Below are 18,542 nucleotides of genomic sequence, written 5' to 3'. Positions count from 1 at the left end.
GCAGCTCTGGCTCTCGGCGCTGCCGGGAGAGCTTGCCAGCGCAGACGCTTCTTTCCCCTGCTCTCCGCCTTTCCTTTGCTGTCACTCCGGTCGCTCGGCTGTCCTCCGCCTAAGAGAATACACGGGTGTCTTACAGCTCCGAGGAGACGAGTCTGCCTAGATGAGTAGCCTGCCTGCCTCCCTGCCTCCCTCGGTACGCGGCCGCACCGTGCTTTGGATTACGCGTGGCGACCCTGCGGTGCCCGTCGGCAGCCTGACCTGCCGCGGAGCGCAACGAGGGATCTTTCCTCACCCGGCGAGGCAGGCGCTCTCTTGCCTGCAGCGGGAGGCAGCTGCCGGCCGGAGAGCCTTCCATCTCTTCTTCTTCTTCTTCTTCACCTTTCTCTGGCCATTCCAGCTTCCCTTAGGGCAGCTCCTGTCCACGGCCGGTAAGCGCTCCGCCGCCTGTCCCTTTTCGCCCCCACGCCACGAGGCGAGCCAGGCCAGGCACAGGCGAGGCGGGTGCAGTCGACGGCATCCCCAAGGGAGGGACGGGCAACCACGTCCTCAGCGCGGCCTGGGAGAGGGAAAGAAAAAGCAGTGGCCGTTACTACCGGAGGCCGGCCCTGGCCGGAGACCCTCCTCCTTCTGCAGGGGCTTCCGGAGACGCCGCTCTTTCCCCGCGCTGCTGCCGCTGCCGCCGCCGCCAGCACCCCCGTTCAGGAAGAAAGCGGCACAGGCGAGGGCCAGCTTGCCGCCTTCACGCCAGGGCTCGGGGGCGGCCTGGGGCTGCCGGACAGGCTTCCGGAGAGTCCGACCGGTAGCGCTCGGCTCGGGACACCGGGCAACGCCTCGCCGCGCGCGCGCTCTCGTAGCACGGCCGCACCGCTGCTCGGGAGCGGCTGGAAGCCTGCAGAAAACCACTCGAAACCGGCAAAAAAAACCCCAACCTCGCGCTCCTGCGAGAGCAAGTCGGGCTGTCCGGCAGCCACGTCCGCGAAAACGACGCCTCCCGGCACGCACTGGCAAGCGCCGCGTGGCAGCCATTAGAGTGCCGTAAGACTACACTTCCCGGCGTGCTCCGGGGAGCCAATATGGCCGACCAGCAGCCGCGTGCCCCAAGACTGCAACTGCCGGCGTGCCGCGGGAGGCAGCCTTCCACGCTTCCTGACCCTGCGGGGACACCGTCCCGTGCCCTCACCCCAAAGCCGACTCACCCGAAAGCCCCGCCGAGCCGCGACGGCAGCCCCGAGCTCCGCAGCGCGGCTCCGGGCTGGCGCCCCCCCCCGCCCCCGCCCCCCGCCTCCCCTCAGCCACCTCCGAAAGGCGCGGACGCCCGCCGGCTCCGGGCAGCCCCCGCCGCGCGGCTCCGGACGGTCTCCCCGCCCGGTTCCGACACGGCGCGCACCCCCCCCACCCGCCGCACGGCTCCGGGCAGCCCCCCTCCCCTCTGTGACACGGACCCCGCCGCCCCGCCGCCCCCCCGCCTCTCCTCGGAGGCGGCACCGCTGCCGCCGCCCTCCTCGGGGCTTTCCCCGGGACCCGCCGGTCCGTCCCGCTGCCCCGCTCACCTTCTCCCTCCGTGCAGCCGCAGCCCGGCGACGCCTCCGCTCCTCCCTCGGCTCACAGCAGCCCCTGCACACCGGCTGCCGGCAGCCGGTTCCGGGGAGGGGGCGTGGCGCTGCACTGCGCATGCGCGGCGCTGCCGCTGCAGTACCGAAATTTGGTCGCTAGGCGGCAGCACCGAGCGAGCATGCGCTGTGCGATGCGTGAGGGGCGGGGCTTGGCGTGCGTCGGGGGCGGAGTTTGCGTGAGGGGCGGGGCTTGGCGTGCGTCGTGGGCGGAGTTTGCGTGGGGGCGGAGCTTGGCGTGCGTGGGGGGCGGAGTTTGCGTGGGGGGCGGAGTTTGCGTGGGGGGGCGGAGTTTGCGTGGGGGGCGGAGTTTGCGTGGGGGGGCGGAGTTTGCGTGGGGGGCGGAGTTTGCGTGTGGGGCGGAGTTTGCGTGGGGGGCGGAGTTTGCGTGAGGGGCGTTTGCGTGGGGGGCGGAGTTTGCGTAGGGGGCGGCGTTTGCGTAGGGGGCGGCGTTTGCGTAGGGGGCGGAGTTTGCGTAGGGGGCGGCGTTTGCGTAGGGGGCGGAGTTTGCGTAGGGGGCGGCGTTTGCGTAGGGGGCGGAGTTTGCGTAGGGGGCGGAGTTTGCGTAGGGGGCGGAGTTTGCGTAGGGGGCGGAGTTTGCGTAGGGGGCGGAGTTTGCGTAGGGGTCAGGGGCGGAGCCAAGAAGCATCACTTTTGGATCCCGAGGATGCGAGCAATGTGACCTTGTTGAATACGTTAATACCCCCCCACACACCTCCTCCCCTGCCCTCCATCACGGCCCCCCCCCCCCGCCCCCCCCCCCCCGCAAAGGAAGCGCCAACGCAGCCGGCACGGCAAAAGAGACCGCAAGCGTTTATTCAGTCACACTCAGAGCCGGTTCCGGGAGAGACTCCGCACCGGGGCTCGGGGCCCGGCCCTGGGGCACCTCGGCTGTCCTACCCGGAGCCACGCTCGCCAGTCCGGCGTGGAACAGACACACGGTCGGTCCGTCAGGCTGCTGGAGAGCTGGGCTGCTATGTGCAGGCTGCCGCCAAAACCGAGGAGCCAGCTGCAGGACGCTAGAAGAGAGGAGAAAAGGGGCAGCCAGCTGGATGGGGGGGGGCGGCGGCGGCGAGCGAGAAAGCACGAGGCAAGGAAAGGGACGGCGAGTGAAGGACGGGGACAGGGAGCCTGACAGAGAGGGAGGAAGAAGCGGCAGGAAGAGAGGCAGCGGGACGGCGACCGACAAACCAGGACGGGGAGCGGGACAGAGAGGCAGAAACGACCCTGGGCGGGCAGCGCCACGGCGAGGGAGGAAAAGAGAATAAGGGCAGGGAGCCGGACCGAGAGGTACGGCGAGGGACAGCGGCACGGGGAGCAGGACAGAGCAACAGAGAATAAAAAAAGGAAGCGGGAGCGTGAGAGAACCGGGCTGGGGAGCAGGGAGAAGGAGAGATAAAAGGAGAGAGCAACAGAGGGAAAGAGGACCGGGGAGCGGGACGCTGGGGCAGAGTGAGAACAAGAGGGGCAGGGAGCAGGACAGAGGGGCAGAGGCAGAAGGAGGACAGAGGGACAGAGAGACAAAAGAGGGAGACGAGGACTGGGCAGAGGGGAGAGAAAGACGGGGGCAAGGAGCAGAGACACAAAGGTGCCAGGAAAAGGACGGTCAGATGGAGCGAGAAACAGGGTCGGGGAGCAGGACAACAGGACAAAGAAAAAGGCGAGGAAGAAGGAAGGAAGGATAAAGGTGGGACAGGGAACGGGACATACGCAGTGAAACAAAGCAGAACAGAGAAGAGAGGACAGGGATTGAGGAACAGAGAGAGAGATGCAGGCTGGTACACAGAGACGGCGAAGGTAAGCAAAACCAGCGACGGGCAGGAGGACCTGGTTCTGACAACCCATCGCTCCCGGTGTCGCTTCCACGGCCTCAACAAATGCGACGTGCCGCAAGACAAGAGAATGGGAGAGTGAAAGCAAAGGCACGGGAAACTTAACGCTCTTAGTAATTTCACTGAGCATCACAGCTTACAGTTACTCAATGTCTTCCGGTGTCACAGGGTGAGGTACAACTGATTTCGTCTCCATATCTCTGGACAGAGCTTTTCTCATATCGGGGGGGGGGGGGGGAAGAAAAAAAAAAAAAGATATTCTAAGACGACAGTCCTTGCACAAAGCCACGTTCAGCGAATTCTCTATTACAATAAGGTCGTTTCTAACCCAGAAGATTTCACAGAATCATAGAGTATCTCAAGTTGGAAGGGACCCATACGGATCACCGAGACCAAGCCCCCGCTCCACGCGGGACTACCTAAAACTAAACCGTGCGACTAAGAGCATCGTTCAGACGCTCCTTGAACTCCTGACAGGCTCGGTGGCTGCGACCGCTTCCCTGGGGAGCCTGTTCCGTGACTGACCGACCGCCCTCTCAGTGAAAAGCCTTTTCCCAACGTCCGGTCTGAACTTGCCCTGACGCAGCTTCGTCCCGTTTCCTCGGGTCCTAGTGCCGGCCACCGGAGAGAGCGGAGGTCAGCGCCTCCCCCTCCGCCGTCCCCCTCGAGGAAGGTGTAAGACTGCGATGAGGTCACCCCTCGGCCTTCCCTTCTCCAAGCTGAACAAACCAAGTGACCTCAGCCGCTCCCCCTAAGTCTCGCCTCGGAGACCTCTCGCCATCTCGGTCGCCCTCCTCCGCGCACGCTCCGAGAGCGTTGTTCGGCGGCACCGCTCTCGACTGGAACCTGACGCTGCACGTAACTCAACTGAGCGGAAAGGAAATGACGGGCTAAAGGGACAAATACACGATTTAAGGCAGCCGCAACGATGGCAGATGTCTGTCCGTAGCCCTTCTATTTATTTCACAGCGCTCCTGCGTATCAAACGAACGGTACCAGAGCAGAAAAGGTATACGGCGTGGCCACGTTACCCCTCGGGGAGGACGGCGAAAGGAGAGAAGATCTAGAAAGAGGAAGCAGCTGGTACTTCGCTTTTGGTAACAGAATTAACATCAACACGTTCCTTCCCTTTGAAATTGAAAACGCCACCCAATTCTCTGCCACTGTTGACCACCGACACTTGTAAATTTCTAGTGAAACAGCTGAGGAAAACAAAGTTTCAGGTCCCTGGCTAGGGGAAGAAACCAGGCAAGCGCCGCCGTTCCTTCCCCCCGACAACACTAGCAAAAAAAAACAGCCGCTGGGGGCGAGCGTTCCTCCGAAGAAAAATCAGGTGAGAAACCGCATTTTTATTTTCAGCTTACCTACAGGATAAATGTCTTTGTAGTTGCTACAAAACGTGTAAACTGCACAAAGATTAAGTTTTGTAACCGATCTAAGGTTCAGTACGAAAAACTACCTAAAGGAGTACGCAAAGTCCCACTCATCAACAATTATCTGACCCTGTTTCATATTAAAAAAAAAAAAAAAAAAAAAAGTAACGCTAATCACACAGACAAGCCCAGGAACCCTCCACATGAGAATCTTTCCGTTCAGCCGGAGGCAGAACGAGTACTTACCACGGGCATCCTCATCTGGCTCTCCGCTGCTAGCAGAGCGGCACGCCAACGCTGTCCGGTACACACCGTAGTACGCCTAGTTGCTTCTACGTATTTACCGCCGCCTGATTTGATACTCTCACAAAGAGATCGACGAAAAAGCCACCCTTTCTTTGAAAAAATAAAAACCAAAACCACACAGTTAAGGAACGGTAGGCGAACGTATTTCTAAATCATAACCCACGGCTTGCAGGCAGACCAAGAGCAGCTCTGACGATGCGGTACGCTCATCAAACATCTTTCACGCAGGAATAACAGATGTACTCCTTTACCACGGGACGCAGCCGGCACAGGGACAAATTTCATGCTGTTTTTGTCACACGACCGTCCTTCTGCACCAGCCAGTGGGTTCAGAATTAAGGACAGGACAGGCTAAACGCTCACACGAGCCTCCTATCCGTAAGAAACTATTAAAAAATAGAAAAAAAAACTTCCACGTTTTAGATCGCGTTGCCTTAGGGACTGCCTCCTTCAAAGCCTGCCTGTTGGGGGGGGGGGGGGGGGGGGGCGCGTGTGCGCGCACGCACGCGCGTGAGGCGTGGAAATCGGTCGCAGAATTCAGTTGCCTAACGAGAGACGGCCCTTCTCCTCGCAAGGCAAACGTTTCAAAACGTCGCACTCTTTTCCGATTTTACCGGCTGGTACTGGGGTTGCCCTACCAGCATGAGTTGGGGACCCGTCCCTCTGGGTCCGTGCGACGCCAAATTAAATATTCTGCAAGTAACCGAGCAGGAGATGGAAAGTAAGCTAAGATGCTCTCTGCCGTACAAGGTTTGTTCGCCATCGTCCCCGAGGGAATCGCACAAAGCCCACGCTTGCCGAACCGGTACGTCGGAGGCCCTACGGGAAACGGCGCTGACGTTTCGCCAAGCTCTTCTCCTGTCAAGAAGAGGACCTTTTCTGCGGCATCCCTATTGGCGTTCGGCCTGCTTTCGGCTCATTCTGGCAGGTCAGCTTTCAGAGAAAGCCTGAGATTTCAAACCGCCAAGCAACATTCACCATTCTTGCTCTCTGACTACGGGGAATTTCAGCGAATCGGAACGCTACTTGGAGCCACGTTCCGGGTCTGTTTCGCCGCAAACCAAATATCTAAGCCACGGACCGGGCGCCCGTAGAAAAATTACTTTAAAAGATTAAAGACAAGCACAGTACTCACTTCTCTGAAATTTCTTCCGGTAGCGCCATCAATTTAGCGGCCGAACCCAGCCGTCGAAATTCCGGTGCAACGGAGCGAGCAGGAACGTGTCCGTGCCGCTCTTCCCTGGCCACGGAGCCTTCCGCTCTACCCGTTACTGCGAACGTACGGAGCATCGGCGCAGCAGCACCTGTGGAATAACGCACCGCCCACAGCTATACAGAAGAAGAATCCGAGACGACGGTAGAAGACCCCAGACCAAAAGTCACCGCGGGACTAAGGGACGCGCGGACAGCGCGCGAGGGGCGGGTGTCCGGGACCCAAGCGTGGAACGGCCCCGGGATTTCTTTGTTCGGGGTCCCTCTCTTTGGAGGCGCCCCGCCCGGGCCGATCCCGCTGCTGCACCTTTCAGTTACGTTAATTATTTTACAAAATCCGACACCCGGAGACTGCTGCCGGAAGCCTCGGGTCGAGCCCGAAGGAGGAGGAGGAGGAGGAGGAAGCGCGCCCGAGAAGAAGCGTGCGCGCGACACCGTGAACGGGGTGCGAACGCTGGGGCGGCAGCTGCTCCTCCTCAAACAGAGACAGAGAGAGAAAGAAGAGGGGGAAAGCCACAGGGTACAGAGGGTGGAAGTGGAAAAGAGGGGCCGGGAGCCGGACAGAGGGAGGTGCAGAAAGAGGCCGTCGGAAGGGAAGGGACGGGCTGCGGGGCAGAGGGGGACTTGCCAGCGCCAGGTTCGCGGTTCCACCCGATAATCGTAAAGGTCTCTGCCAACCTCGACGATTCGGTCGCTTTAAAAAACAATCGGGATCTCGAGGCGGACCGAGGGAGAGACGGAGAATATAAAAACGGTCGCGGCTAAGAGGGCAGAGAGGGAGGAATCGCGAGACAGGGAGAGGCAAGCCGGGCAGGGGAAAAAGTCCCGACAGGCTTCTGCAGCGACAGGGAGGAATTGAAGATTCGAGAGAGGGAGCTGGACAGAGAGAGAGACGGGGAAAGGTAAGACGGTGGCGAGCTACCGGGCAGAGAAGCAGAGTTTAATGCCGGGGACCGGGAGAGGGACAGAGAGGGAAGGAGAAAGGAACGAAGGGACGGGCTGCGGGGCAGACAGGGAGGAAGGAAGGAAGAAAGAAAGAGGGACAGGGAGCCAGACGAACCGCGACGGGGAAAGAAAAAGGTACCGACGGGCTAGGAGGCAGAGAGGGGAGACTTTAGAAAAACAGGGACGGGGAGCGAGACGGAGCCAGACCGAAAAAAGGATCCATAGCGACGGGTGCCGGGACAGAGAGGCGGGCCTTCAAAACGAGGGGCAGGGAAGAGGCTCAAGAGGGACGGAGAAAGAGAGAGACTCACGACGACTCGCTACGGAGCCGAGAAGGAAGACCTCGAACAACAGGAACGAGGAGCCGCACAGAGAGAGCCAGAGATGGCAGAAATACCGACAGGCTACAGGACCGAGGGGGAGGAATGCAGAAACAGTGGCTGGGGGCCGGACAGAGAGACAGGGAGAGAGAGAAGGAAACAATAGCCACGGGCTACGGGGCAGAGAGAGCGAGGACCTAAAAAAGGTGGGGACAGGCAGCCCGTCAGAGCGAGATGGAAAAAGAACATAGCGGGGAGCAGAAAGCAAACCAAAAAACCCCACAGCGGGGTGGGAAAGCGAGGGGGGCAGAGGAGGGCCCGCGACGCAGAGGAGAGGCGATGGGGCCCCGCGGGCCCAGGACTCACCGCAGCTCTGGCTCTCGGCGCTGCCGGGAGAGCTTGCCAGCGCAGACGCTTCTTTCTCCCGCTCTCCGCCTTTCCTTTGCTGTCGCTCCGGTCGCTCGGCTGTCCTCCGCCTAAGAGAATACACGGGTGTCTTACAGCTCCGAGGAGACGAGTCTGCCTAGATGAGTAGCCTGCCTCCCTGCCTCCCTCGGTACGCGGCCGCACCGTGCTTTGGATTACGCGTGGCGACCCTGCGGTGCCCGTCGGCAGCCTGACCTGCCGCGGAGCGCAACGAGGGATCTTTCCTCACCCGGCGAGGCAGGCGCTCTCTTGCCTGCAGCGGGAGGCAGCTGCCGGCCGGAGAGCCTTCCATCTCTTCTTCTTCTTCTTCTTCTTCACCTTTCTCTGGCCATTCCAGCTTCCCTTAGGGCAGCTGCTGTCCACGGCCGGTAAGCGCTCCGCCGCCTGTCCCTTTTCGCCCCCACGCCACGAGGCGAGCCAGGCCAGGCACAGGCGAGGCGGGTGCAGTCGACGGCATCCCCAAGGGAGGGACGGGCAACCACGTCCTCAGCGCGGCCTGGGAGAGGGAAAGAAAAAGCAGTGGCCGTTACTACCGGAGGTCGGCCCTGGCCGGAGACCCTCCTCCTTCTGCAGGGGCTTCCGGAGACGCCGCTCTTTCCCCGCGCTGCTGCTGCCGCTGCCGCCGCCGCCAGCACCCCTGTTCAGGAAGAAAGCGGCACAGGCGAGGGCCAGCTTGCCGCCTTCACGCCAGGGCTCGGGGGCGGCCTGGGGCTGCCGGACAGGCTTCCGGAGAGTCCGACCGGTAGCGCTCGTCTCGGGACACCGGGCAACGCCTCGCCGCGCGCGCGCTCTCGTAGCACGGCCGCACCGCTGCTCGGGAGCGGCTGGAAGCCTGCAGAAAACCACTCGAAACCGGCAAAAAAACCCCAACCTCGCGCTCCTGCGAGAGCAAGTCGGGCTGTCCGGCAGCCACGTCCGCGAAAACGACGCCTCCCGGCACGCACTGGCAAGCGCCGCGTGGCAGCCATTAGAGTGCCGTAAGACTACACTTCCCGGCGTGCTCCGGGGAGCCAATATGGCCGACCAGCAGCCGCGTGCCCCAAGACTGCAACTGCCGGCGTGCCGCGGGAGGCAGCCTTCCACGCTTCCTGACCCTGCGGGGACACCGTCCCGTGCCCTCACCCCAAAGCCGACTCACCCGAAAGCCCCGCCGAGCCGCGACGGCAGCCCCGAGCTCCGCAGCGCGGCTCCGGGCTGGCGCCCCCCCCCCCGCCCCCGCCCCCGCCTCCCCTCAGCCACCTCCGAAAGGCGCGGACGCCCGCCGGCTCCGGGCAGCCCCCGCCGCGCGGCTCCGGACGGTCTCCCCGCCCGGTTCCGACACGGCGCGCACCCCCCCCACCCGCCGCACGGCTCCGGGCAGCCCCCCTCCCCTCTGTGACACGGACCCCGCCGCCCCGCCGCCCCCCCGCCTCTCCTCGGAGGCGGCACCGCTGCCGCCGCCCTCCTCGGGGCTTTCCCCGGGACCCGCCGGTCCGTCCCGCTGCCCCGCTCACCTTCTCCCTCCGTGCAGCCGCAGCCCGGCGACGCCTCCGCTCCTCCCTCGGCTCACAGCAGCCCCTGCACACCGGCTGCCGGCAGCCGGTTCCGGGGAGGGGGCGTGGCGCTGCACTGCGCATGCGCGGCGCTGCCGCTGCAGTACCGAAATTTGGTCACTAGGCGGCAGCACCGAGCGAGCATGCGCTGTGCGATGCGTGAGGGGCGGGGCTTGGCGTGCGTCGGGGGCGGAGTTTGCGTGAGGGGCGGGGCTTGGCGTGCGTCGCGGGCGGAGTTTGCGTCGGGGGCGGAGTTTGCGTGAGGGGCGGGGCTTGGCATTCGTCGGGGGCGGAGTTTGCGTGAGGGGCGGGGCTTGGCGTGCGTCGGGGGCGGAGTTTGCGTCGGGGGCGGTGTTTGCGTGAGGGGCGGGGCTTGGCGTGCGTCGGGGGCGGAGTTTGCGTGAGGGGCGGGGCTTGGCGTGCGTCGGGGGAGGAGTTTGCGTGAGGGGTGGAGTTTGCGTGAGGGGCGGGGTTTGCGTGAGGGGCGGAGTTTGCGTGAGGGGCGGAGTTTGCGTCGGGGGCGGGGCTTGGCGTGCGTCGGGGGCGGAGTTTGCGTGAGGGGCGGAGTTTGCGTGAGGGGCGGGGCTTGGCATGCGTCGGGGGCGGAGTTTGCGTGAGGGGCGGGGCTTGGCGTGCGTCGGGGGAGGAGTTTGCGTCGGGGGCGGAGTTTGCGTGAGGGGCGGGGCTTGGCGTGCGTCGGGGGCGGAGTTTGCGTGAGGGGCGGAGTTTGCATCGGGGGCGGAGTTTGCGTGAGGGGCGGGGTTTGCGTGAGGGGCGGAGTTTGTGTGAGGGGCGGAGTTTGCGTGAGGGGCGGGGCTTGGCGTGCGTCGGGGGCGGAGTTTGCGTGAGGGGCGGAGTTTGCGTCGGGGGGCGGAGTTTGTGTGAGGGGCGGGGCTTGGCTTGCATCGGGGCGGAGTTTGCGCCGGGGGCGGAGTTTACATCAGGGGCGGGGCTTGGCTTGCGTCGGGGGGGAGTTTGAGTGAGGGGCGGAGTTTGTGTGAGGGGCGGGGCTTGGCATAAGTCGGGGCGGAGTTTGCGTGAGGGGCGGAGTTTGCGTCGGGGGCGGAGTTTGCGTGAGGGGCGGAGTTTGCGTGAGGGGCGGAGTTTGCGTGGGGGCGGAGTTTGCGTCGGGGGCGGGGCTTGGCGTGCATCAGAGGCGGAGTTTGTGTGAGGGGCGGAGTTTGTGTGAGGGGGGCTTGGCATGCATCAGGGGCGGAGTTTGCATGAGGGGCGGAGTTTGCATTGGGGCGGGGCTTGGCGTGCGCCAGGGTCAGAGTTTGTGTGGGGGCGGAGTTTGCGTGAGGGGGGCTTGGCGTGCATCAGGGCAGAGTTTGCCTGAGGGGCGGGGCTTGGCTTGCATCAGGGCGGAGTTTGTGCCGGGGCGGAGTTTCCATGAGGGGCGGGGCTTGGTGTGCATGAGGGGCGGAGTTTGCGGGGGGGGCGGAGTTTGCGGGGGGGCCCCGGAGTTTGGCATGGGTCAGGGGCGGAGCCAAGAAGCATCACTTTTGGATCCCGAGGATGCGAGCAATGTGACCTTGTTGAATACGTTAATACCCCCACACACACCTCCTCCCCTGCCCTCCATCACGGCCCCTCGCCCGCCCCCCCCCCCGCAAAGGAAGCGCCAACGCAGCCGGCACGGCAAAAGAGACCGCAAGCGTTTATTCAGTCACACACAGAGCCGGTTCCGGGAGAGACTCCGCACCGGGGCTCGGGGCCCGGCCCTGGGGCACCTCGGCTGTCCTACCCGGAGCCACGCTCGCCAGTCCGGCGTGGAACAGACACACGGTCGGTCCGTCAGGCTGCTGGAGAGCTGGGCTGCTATGTGCAGGCTGCCGCCAAAACCGAGGAGCCAGCTGCAGGACGCTAGAAGAGAGGAGAAAAGGGGCAGCCAGCTGGATGGGGGGGGCGGCGGCGGCGAGCGAGAAAGCACGAGGCAAGGAAAGGGACGGCGAGTGAAGGACGGGGACAGGGAGCCTGACAGAGAGGGAGGAAGAAGCGGCAGGAAGAGAGGCAGCGGGACGGCGACCGACAAACCAGGACGGGGAGCGGGACAGAGAGGCAGAAACGACCCTGGGCGGGCAGCGCCACGGCGAGGGAGGAAAAGAGAATAAGGGCAGGGAGCCGGACCGAGAGGTACGGCGAGGGACAGCGGCACGGGGAGCAGGACAGAGCAACAGAGAATAAAAAAAGGAAGCGGGAGCGTGAGAGAACCGGGCTGGGGAGCAGGGAGAAGGAGAGATAAAAGGAGAGAGCAACAGAGGGAAAGAGGACCGGGGAGCGGGACGCTGGGGCAGAGTGAGAACAAGAGGGGCAGGGAGCAGGACAGAGGGGCAGAGGCAGAAGGAGGACAGAGGGACAGAGAGACAAAAGAGGGAGACGAGGACTGGGCAGAGGGGAGAGAAAGACGGGGGCAAGGAGCAGAGACACCAAGGTGCCAGGAAAAGGACGGTCAGATGGAGCGAGAAACAGGGTCGGGGAGCAGGACAAAAGGACAAAGAAAAAGGCGAGGAAGAAGGAAGGAAGGATAAAGGTGGGACAGGGAACGGGACATACGCAGCGAAACAAAGCAGAACAGAGAAGAGAGGACAGGGATTGAGGAACAGAGAGAGAGAGAGACGCAGGCTGGTACACAGAGACGGCGAAGGTAAGCAAAACCAGCGACGGGCAGGAGGACCTGGTTCTGACAACCCATCGCTCCCGGTGTCGCTTCCACGGCCTCAACAAATGCGACGTGCCGCAAGACAAGAGAATGGGAGAGTGAAAGCAAAGGCACGGGAAACTTAACGCTCTTAGTAATTTCACTGAGCATCACAGCTTACAGTTACTCAATGTCTTCCGGTGTCACAGGGTGAGGTACAACTGATTTCGTCTCCATATCTCTGGACAGAGCTTTTCTCATATCTGGGGGGGGGGGGAAGAAAAAAAAAAAAGATATTCTAAGACGACAGTCCTTGCACAAAGCCACGTTCAGCGAATTCTCTATTACAATAAGGTCGTTTCTAACCCAGAAGATTTCACAGAATCATAGAGTATCTCAAGTTGGAAGGGACCCATACGGATCACCGAGACCAAGCCCCCGCTCCACGCGGGACTACCTAAAACTAAACCGTGCGACTAAGAGCATCGTTCAGACGCTCCTTGAACTCCTGACAGGCTCGGTGGCTGCGACCGCTTCCCTGGGGAGCCTGTTCCGTGACTGACCGACCGCCCTCTCAGTGAAAAGCCTTTTCCCAACGTCCGGTCTGAACTTGCCCTGACGCAGCTTCGTCCCGTTTCCTCGGGTCCTAGTGCCGGTCACCGGAGAGAGCGGAGGTCAGCGCCTCCCCCTCCGCCGTCCCCCTCGAGGAAGGTGTAGACTGCGATGAGGTCACCCCTCGGCCTTCCCTTCTCCAAGCTGAACAAACCAAGTGACCTCAGCCGCTCCCCCCTAAGTCTCGCCTCGGAGACCTCTCGCCATCTCGGTCGCCCTCCTCCGCGCACGCTCCCAGAGCGTTGCTCGGCGGCACCGCTCTCGACTGGAACCTAACGCTGCACGTAACTCAACTGAGCGGAAAGGAAATGACGGGCTAAAGGGACAAATACACGATTTAAGGCAGCCGCAACGATGGCAGATGTCTGTCCGTAGCCCTTCTAGTTATTTCACAGCGCTCCTGCGTATCAAACGAACGGTACCAGAGCAGAAAAGGTATACGGCGTGGCCACGTTACCCCTCGGGGAGGACGGCGAAAGGAGAGAAGATCTAGAAAGAGGAAGCAGCTGGTACTTCGCTTTTGGTAACAGAATTAACATCAACACGTTCCTTCCCTTTGAAATTGAAAACGCCACCCAATTCTCTGCCACTGTTGACCACCGACACTTGTAAATTTCTAGTGAAACAGCTGAGGAAAACAAAGTTTCAGGTCCCTGGCTAGGGGAAGAAACCAGGCAAGCGCCGCCGTTCCTTCCCCCCGACAACACTAGCAAAAAAAACCAGCCGCTGGGGGCGAGCGTTCCTCCGAAAGAAAAATCAGGTGAGAAACCGCATTTTTATTTTCAGCTTACCTACAGGATAAATGTCTTTGTAGTTGCTACAAAACGTGTAAACTGCACAAAGATTAAGTTTTGTAACCGATCTAAGGTTCAGTACGAAAAACTACCTAAAGGAGTACGCAAAGTCCCACTCATCAACAATTATCTGACCCTGTTTCATATTAAAAAAAAAAAAAAAAAAAAAAAAGTAATGCTAATCACACAGACAAGCCCAGGAACCCTCCACATGAGAATCTTTCCGTTCAGCCGGAGGCAGAACGAGTACTTACCACGGGCATCCTCATCTGGCTCTCCGCTGCTAGCAGAGCGGCACGCCAACGCTGTCCGGTACACGCCGTAGTACGCCTAGTTGCTTCTACGTATTTACCGCCGCCTGATTTGATACTCTCACAAAGAGATCGACGAAAAAGCCACCCTTTCTTTGAAAAAATAAAAACCAAAACCACACAGTTAAGGAACGGTAGGCGAACGTATTTCTAAATCATAACCCACGGCTTGCAGGCAGACCAAGAGCAGCTCTGACGATGCGGTACGCTCATCAAACATCTTTCACGCAGGAATAACAGATGTACTCCATTACCACGGGACGCAGCCGGCACAGGGACAAATTTCATGCTGCTTTTGTCACACGACCGTCCTTCTGCACCAGCCAGTGGGTTCAGAATTAAGGACAGGACAGGCTAAACGCTCACACGAGCCTCCTATCCGTAAGAAACTATTAAAAATAGAAAAAAAAACTTCCACGTTTTAGATCGCGTTGCCTTAGGGACTGCCTCCTTCAAAGCCTGCCTGTTGGGGGGGGGGGGGGGGGGGGGGCGCGTGTGCGCGCACGCACGCGCGTGAGGCGTGGAAATCGGTCGCAGAATTCAGTTGCCTAACGAGAGACGGCCCTTCTCCTCGCAAGGCAAACGTTTCAAAACGTCGCACTCTTTTCCGATTTTACCGGCTGGTACTGGGGTTGCCCTACCAGCATGAGTTGGGGACCCGTCCCTCTGGGTCCGTGCGACGCCAAATTAAATATTCTGCAAGTAACCGAGCAGGAGATGGAAAGTAAGCTAAGATGCTCTCTGCCGTACAACGTTTGTTCGCCATCGTCCCCGAGGGAATCGCACAAAGCCCACGCTTGCCGAACCGGTACGTCGGAGGCCCTACGGGAAACGGCGCTGACGTTTCGCCAAGCTCTTCTCCTGTCAAGAAGAGGACCTTTTCTGCGGCATCCCTATTGGCGTTCGGCCTGCTTTCGGCTCATTCTGGCAGGTCAGCTTTCAGAGAAAGCCTGAGATTTCAAACCGCCAAGCAACATTCACCATTCTTGCTCTCTGACTACGGGGAATTTCAGCGAATCGGAACGCTACTTGGAGCCACGTTCAGGGTCTGTTTCGCCGCAAACCAAATATCTAAGCCACGGACCGGGCGCCCGTAGAAAAATTACTTTAAAAGATTAAAGACAAGCACAGTACTCACTTTTCTGAAATTTCTTCCGGTAGCGCCATCAATTTAGCGGCCGAACCCAGCCGTCGAAATCCGGTGCAACGGAGCGAGCAGGAACGTGTCCGTGCCGCTCTTCCCTGGCCACGGAGCCTTCCGCTCTACCCGTTACTGCGAACGTACGGAGCATCGGCGCAGCAGCACCTGTGGAATAACGCACCGCCCACAGCTATACAGAAGAAGAATCCGAGACGACGGTAGAAGACCCCATACCAAAAGTCACCGCGGGACTAAGGGACGCGCGGACAGCGCGCGAGGGGCGGGTGTCCGGGACCCAAGCGTGGAACGGCCCCCGGGATTTCTTTGTTCGGGGTCCCTCTCTTTGGAGGCGCCCCGCCCGGGCCGATCCCGCTGCTGCACCTTTCAGTTACGTTAATTATTTTACAAAATCCGACACCCGGAGACTGCTGCCGGAAGCCTCGGGTCGAGCCCGAAGGAGGAGGAGGAGGAGGAGGATGCGCGCCCTAGAAGAAGCGTGCGCGCGACACACCGTGAACGGGGTGCGAACGCTGGGGCGGCAGCTGCTCCTCCTCAAACAGAGACAGAGAGAGAAAGAAGAGGGGGAAAGCCACAGGGTACAGAGGGCGGAAGTGGAAAAGAGGGGCCGGGAGCCGGACAGAGGGAGGTGGAGAAAGAGGCCGTCGGAAGGGAAGGGACGGGCTGCGCGGGCAGAGGGGGACTTGCCAGCGCCAGGTTCGCGGTTCCACCCGATAATCGTAAAGGTCTCTGCCAACCTCGACGATTCGGTCGCTTTAAAAAACAATCGGGATCTCGAGGCGGACCGAGGGAGAGACGGAGAATATAAAAACGGTCGCGGCTAAGAGGGCAGAGAGGGAGGAATCGCGAGACAGGGAGAGGCAAGCCGGGCAGGGGAAAAAGTCCCGACAGGCTTCTGCAGCGACAGGGAGGAATTGAAGATTCGAGAGAGGGAGCTGGACAGAGAGAGAGACGGGGAAAGGTAAGACGGTGGCGAGCTACCGGGCAGAGAAGCAGAGTTTAATGCCGGGGACCGGGAGAGGGACAGAGAGGGAAGGAGAAAGGAACGAAGGGACGGGCTGCGGGCAGACAGGGAGGAAGGAAGGAAGAAAGAAAGAGGGACAGGGAGCCAGACGAACCGCGACGGGGAAAGAAAAAGGTACCGACGGGCTAGGAGGCAGAGAGGGGAGACTTTAGAAAAACAGGGACGGGGAGCGAGACGGAGCCAGACCGAAAAAAGGAACCATAGCGACGGGTGCCGGGACAGAGAGGCGGGCCTTCAAAACGAGGGGCAGGGAAGAGGCTCAAGAGGGACGGAGAAAGAGAGAGACTCACGACGACTCGCTACGGAGCCGAGAAGGAAGACCTCGAACAACAGGAACGAGGAGCCGCACAGAGAGAGCCAGAGATGGCAGAAATACCGACAGGCTACAGGACCGAGGGGGAGGAATGCAGAAACAGTGGCTGGGGGCCGGACAGAGAGACAGGGAGAGAGAGAAGGAAACAATAGCCACGGGCTACGGGGCAGAGAGAGCGAGGACCTAAAAAAGGTGGGGACAGGCAGCCCGTCAGAGCGAGATGGAAAAAGAACATAGCGGGGAGCAGAAAGCAAACCAAAAAACCCCACAGCGGGGTGGGAAAGCGAGGGGGGCAGAGGAGGGCCCGCGACGCAGAGGAGAGGCGATGGGGCCCCGCGGGCCCAGGACTCACCGCAGCTCTGGCTCTCGGCGCTGCCGGGAGAGCTTGCCAGCGCAGACGCTTCTTTCTCCCGCTCTCCGCCTTTCCTTTGCTGTCGCTCCGGTCGCTCGGCTGTCCTCCGCCTAAGAGAATACACGGGTGTCTTACAGCTCCGAGGAGACGAGTCTGCCTAGATGAGTAGCCTGCCTCCCTGCCTCCCTCGGTACGCGGCCGCACCGTGCTTTGGATTACGCGTGGCGACCCTGCGGTGCCCGTCGGCAGCCTGACCTGCCGCGGAGCGCAACGAGGGATCTTTCCTCACCCGGCGAGGCAGGCGCTCTCTTGCCTGCAGCGGGAGGCAGCTGCCGGCCGGAGAGCCTTCCATCTCTTCTTCTTCTTCTTCTTCACCTTTCTCTGGCCATTCCAGCTTCCCTTAGGGCAGCTGCTGTCCACGGCCGGTAAGCGCTCCGCCGCCTGTCCCTTTTCGCCCCCACGCCACGAGGCGAGCCAGGCCAGGCACAGGCGAGGCGGGTGCAGTCGACGGCATCCCCAAGGGAGGGACGGGCAACCACGTCCTCAGCGCGGCCTGGGAGAGGGAAAGAAAAAGCAGTGGCCGTTACTACCGGAGGTCGGCCCTGGCCGGAGACCCTCCTCCTTCTGCAGGGGCTTCCGGAGACGCCGCTCTTTCCCCGCGCTGCTGCCGCTGCCGCCGCCGCCAGCACCCCCGTTCAGGAAGAAAGCGGCACAGGCGAGGGCCAGCTTGCCGCCTTCACGCCAGGGCTCGGGGGCGGCCTGGGGCTGCCGGACAGGCTTCCGGAGAGTCCGACCGGTAGCGCTCGTCTCGGGACACCGGGCAACGCCTCGCCGCGCGCGCGCTCTCGTAGCACGGCCGCACCGCTGCTCGGGAGCGGCTGGAAGCCTGCAGAAAACCACTCGAAACCGGCAAAAAAACCCCAACCTCGCGCTCCTGCGAGAGCAAGTCGGGCTGTCCGGCAGCCACGTCCGCGAAAACGACGCCTCCCGGCACGCACTGGCAAGCGCCGCGTGGCAGCCATTAGAGTGCCGTAAGACTACACTTCCCGGCGTGCTCCGGGGAGCCAATATGGCCGACCAGCAGCCGCGTGCCCCAAGACTGCAACTCCGGCGTGCCGCGGGAGGCAGCCTTCCACGCTTCCTGACCCTGCGGGGACACCGTCCCGTGCCCTCACCCCAAAGCCGACTCACCCGAAAGCCCCGCCGAGCCGCGACGGCAGCCCCGAGCTCCGCAGCGCGGCTCCGGGCTGGCGCGCCCCCCCCCCGCCCCCCCTCAGCCACCTCCGAAAGGCGCGGACGCCCGCCGGCTCCGGGCAGCCCCCGCCGCGCGGCTCCGGACGGTCTCCCCGCCCGGTTCCGACACGGCGCGCACCCCCCCCACCCGCCGCACGGCTCCGGGCAGCCCCCCTCCCCTCTGTGACACGGACCCCGCCGCCCCCCCGCCCCCCCGCCTCTCCTCGGAGGCGCCCCGCTGCCGCCGCCCTCCTCGGGGCTTTCCCCGGGACCCGCCGGTCCGTCCCGCTGCCCCGCTCACCTTCGCCCTCCGTGCAGCCGCAGCCCGGCGACGCCTCCGCTCCTCCCTCGGCTCACAGCAGCCCCTGCACACCGGCTGCCGGCAGCCGGTTCCGGGGAGGGGGCGTGGCGCTGCACTGCGCATGCGCGGCGCTGCCTGCTGCAGTACCGAAATTTGGTCGCTAGGCGGCAGCACCGAGCGAGCATGCGCTGTGCGATGCGTGAGGGGCGGGCTTGGCGTGCGTCGGGGGCGGAGTTTGCGTGAGGG

General features: G+C 62.2%; 1 long non-coding RNA gene across 1 annotated transcript; it reads right to left on the bottom strand.

Annotated features, from left to right (window-relative positions):
* Nucleotides 1-6,262: 6,262 nt before the first annotated feature.
* Nucleotides 6,263-8,774, bottom strand: LOC129200886 (uncharacterized). The gene is made up of 3 exons (XR_008575153.1): nucleotides 8,254-8,774; nucleotides 7,965-8,074; nucleotides 6,263-6,425 (listed from the first exon to the last, which is right to left on the bottom strand). It is a non-coding gene; the product is annotated as an uncharacterized LOC129200886 (long non-coding RNA).
* Nucleotides 8,775-18,542: the final 9,768 nt, after the last annotated feature.

Source organism: Grus americana, unplaced genomic scaffold (assembly GCF_028858705.1).
Source record: "Grus americana isolate bGruAme1 unplaced genomic scaffold, bGruAme1.mat scaffold_630, whole genome shotgun sequence".
In the NCBI taxonomy this organism is placed as follows: Eukaryota; Metazoa; Chordata; class Aves; order Gruiformes; family Gruidae; genus Grus; species Grus americana.
Note: the sequence above shows the minus strand (reverse complement) of the source record. Positions and strands in the feature narration are given on the sequence as shown.